The sequence below is a fragment of the Eurytemora carolleeae genome, unplaced genomic scaffold (assembly GCF_000591075.1).
Source record: "Eurytemora carolleeae unplaced genomic scaffold, Eaff_2.0 scaffold1743, whole genome shotgun sequence".
Taxonomy (NCBI): Eukaryota; Metazoa; Arthropoda; class Copepoda; order Calanoida; family Temoridae; genus Eurytemora; species Eurytemora carolleeae.
Window position 1 is genome coordinate 11,163 of NW_019397632.1, and position 4,209 is coordinate 15,371.

Genomic DNA, 4,209 nt, shown 5'->3' on the forward strand with positions numbered 1-4,209 from the left:
CAAAAACGTCACAGAAAAGTGTACGGAAACCCTATCGCCCCCTCCTTCTATTCAATATCTCCTTGCAATTAGTAAAGGATTAGCGTACATTATCACTCTATACACTATAAACTCTTTGTTTTAAACTGACTATAGAATATGATAAACCAAATAGATTTTTAAGTACTTGATAATCTATTTGTGATAAACTATGATAAAACTATACCAGAGAGCACCTAGTACTCTGCCATCAGTAATACTTAATTTGTAAGATCGACCTTAAGATAGGATAAATATTTTTTAGTTTCAAGCATATTTGAAGGCTTATCAGTCTTGTTTCTTAAACTCTAAACTTCTAAAGTTCCCTGCAGTGCAGCTGATAACTGTTGTCTGAATTATTTCTTCTTAAGTCAAATCATTTCGACAGAACACAACAAATTTCACTGTGGTCATATTCAAAGATAACCTCAATATACCACGGTACTTATTAGAACTATCAGTGATGTGGCAGATATCTTCATATTTCTAGCTTAAAAAATGTATAATTCTGATTATGTTCTCCTGCTCCATGGTATCTGAAGCAGAAATGCGCAAATCACTTCAGGAGAGAAACCATGAAGAAATGCAATGCTAGGTTCCAAACCTTGTTGGTTAAAGCATTGATTGAGGGTTATCACAGGAGATTTTATTTAGATCGCATGTCCCTGAATAAAAGACAGAAAATTCTGTCAGAGAAAATTAAAATATTTTGCTTTTGCAGAAAATGATAAATATTTCAAACAATGTGGAAGCGAAAATATTCTCAACCTTTCAACAATATGACATTTAGTTGCTATGGGACCAAACTTATAAAGTGGTGAAATAATCCGTAGAGATTAGAATAAAATACAAGTAGAGCTGGACGTGATAAAATACAAGTAGAGCTGGTGATAAAATACAAGTAGAGCTGGGCGTGATAAAATACAAGTAGAGCTGGACGTGATAAAATACAAGTAGAGCTGGACGTGATAAAATACAAGTAGAGCTGGGCGTGATAAAATACAAGTAAAGCTCGTAACCGTTCGTTCCAGGTAGTAAGGAATAGAAGGGAGATATAACTGACGCGGTTCGCCCTACCATATATGATTATACATGCTTTGCAGACGGGTACTCCATTTGAATACAATAACCTTTTCTGAATATTTCTTATACAAATGAAGTACAACCGTCTGCAAAGCATGTATAATCATATGGTAGGGCGAACCGTGTCAGTTATATCTCCCTTCTATTCCTTACTCCCTGGTTCGTTCCCGTGAACAAACGATCGTCTCCCAAGAACGACGCCCAATCCTATAGATACTAGGGGTACTACGTATATGATCATATCTTCAGATGTAAATAGATATTAATCAACACTAGTTCACCTATTGTTAGTCCTGTATTTGCTAGAGAAAAATTTAAAATATTCCGATGTAGGATAATTTTTGAAATATAATTTCGGTTGAAAAACTCGCTTAAAGGGAATGTAGGCGCAATTTCAAGTGACCCTCCGTGCAAAGATGGTATATTGCCTCACATATTTAGATTTCGTCTTTTAAAAAAATCACGTTATTAAAAATCATTCTTGCAAACTTTTTTCTAAAAAGTAAAATTACAAATGTTTAACCCTAAATTGTAGATTTTTTTCTTTAAACCAAATTGCAAAACCCTTTTCTTTTAACCTCTGAAGTTTTTTTTTCTGAGACGAAAAAGTAGGATGAGGAGTGCCAGGAATTGAAAAGGAAAAATAGAATGAGGAGTGCCAGGAATTAAAAAGGAAAAATAGGATGAGGAGTGCCAGGAATCGAAAAGGAAAAATAGGATGAGGAGTGCCAGGAATTGAAAAGGAAAAATAGGATGAGGAGGGCCAGGAATTGAAAAGGAAAAATAGGATGAGGAGGGCCAGGAATTGAAAAGGAAAAATAGGATGAGGAGGGCCAGGAATCGAAAAGGAAAAATAAAAGAATTAGAACGAAAAAAATTTATTTCTTATAGATTACCGAACATATGCGCGCCTAATCTATAAGTTCACAGGTTAAGGTGCACACATCATGATCGTGCGCCTAACCTAGATACAACGTCAACGTGCGTCGTGCGCTTTTTATAATCCAACTGTTAGGCGCTTCCACATGTCAGAGCAGTAATAATATTAGATCATTCCAATTCATAGAAGTAGGTCTATTCTAAATATAATCTATAACTCGCCCTTTTTATGTACATATGTAGACATATTATGCCCCNCCCTCCGCTCTATCCCGATGAACATAGCAGGTGCTTTTCTCTTACATTCACAAACTTTTCTCCCGTTTCTTCCATCCCCTTCCTCCCTTTTCTTCCGTTGCCTTCCCATTTCTTCCATCTTCCCTTTTCTTCCATTCACACCACAATTCCTTCCTTTTCTTCCATTCACACCACCCTTCCTACCTTTTCTTCCATTCCTATCCACCTTCCTACCTTTTCTTCCATTCCTACCCACCTTCCTTCCTTTTCTTCCATTCCCATCCATCTTCCTAACATTTCTTCCATTCCCATCCATCTTCCTTCCTTTTCTTCCATTCCCATCATCCTTCCTTCCTTTTCTTCGATTCCCATCCTTCCTTCTTCCTTTTCTTCCATTCCCATCATCCTTCCTTCCTTTTCTTCCATTCCCATCATCCTTCCTTCCTTTTCTACGACTCCCATCCTCCCTTCTTCCTTTTCTCCCATTCCCACCCACCTTCTTAACTTTTCTTCCATTCCCATAAACCTTCCTAACTTTTCTTCCATTCTCATCCTCCTTTTCCTTTCCTCTTATTCCCATCCACCTTCCTAACTTTTCTCCCATTCCCATCCACCTTCCTAACTTTTCTCCCATTCCCATCCACATTCCTTCCTTTTCTTCCATTCTCATCCTCCTTTTCCTTTCCTCTTATTCCCATCCACCTTCCTAACTTTTCTTCCATTCCCACCCACCTTCCTAATCTTCCTCCATTCTCATCTTCCTTAATTTCTTTTCCCGGTATTAATCTAAATGTATGAGACTTGAAAACTAGGATATAAATAACAAATTTAATATTTGTTTAAACAAAAATATAAAAACTTTTTTAGATTAAAAGTAGAAATGAAATAAAAATGTGTCCACTAATCCAAATAGAGAATAGAGATTGCTGTAGCGAAAGTATTCAGAGGAAAACTGGGACAAAATATATGGTGAATTATTTCCCCAAATGTTTAGAAATAAATTCAAAATCAAAATCAATCACATTCGTTAATCGTTATGTTGATCTGATCTAAACAATATACATTTAAACGTGATTTGGTATACACTGTATCTAAATTGATTGACTATCAACATCTAATTCAAACTGCGATAAATTTTAACATCCGGCTTTCCCAGTCCCCTCCCCGGAAATACACATTAAATNACAATAGTTTATTAACCTATATAAAAAAGAAAAATAATTTAACTTTGAAATTAAAAAAATGTGATAAAATTAAGTTTTAAAAGGTCTAAGCTGTTTTATAGGGCCCCCAAGTAATTCCCTCATGGGATGCCTTTGTTTGTTTGTTTGTTTGTATATTCGATCATAACTCAGAAACTCATTGACCGATTTGCCTTAAATGTTGATTTGGTAACAGGCAAAGCTGGGTTCCTAAGCTAGTAAAATATAAGTACATTTTTGATATTTATATTCAAAGTTAATGTTTGAGGTTTGCATGAATTTTTGCGCACAATTTTGCTGCTTTGCTCTGTATGTTTGCGAAAATTTTGTACGGCAGCGGCGTTGCGACTAAAATCTGTTTCCTAAGAAAATTTTTGCTGCGCATAAAAACGATACGATACGTTTTTATTTAGACAGGAATTATAGTTATACTGAAACATAAATGCATAAAGATCATATGTTTATTTTTTAATTTCATTTCTCCACTCCACTCTCAATATAAACATACTTTTTTTGAGTTAAAGAGGCTGCACGGTAACTTTCAGTGTAGCATTTGTAGAGTGCATGTCGAATTGTCAACGGTACCCGTTACACCTTTGTCGGATCAAGGATTAATGCAGCCGAGACAAAAAAGGAAATTTTGAAATTTGAAATCTATAATTTATTCGAGGTAACCCCAAACTCTCAACGAATCACACTGAACTTTTTCATATAGATTTAAATGTATGAAGTCTCGTATTTCTACATTTTAACATTTAATTAACTTTGTGAAAAGTGTATATCTATTTGT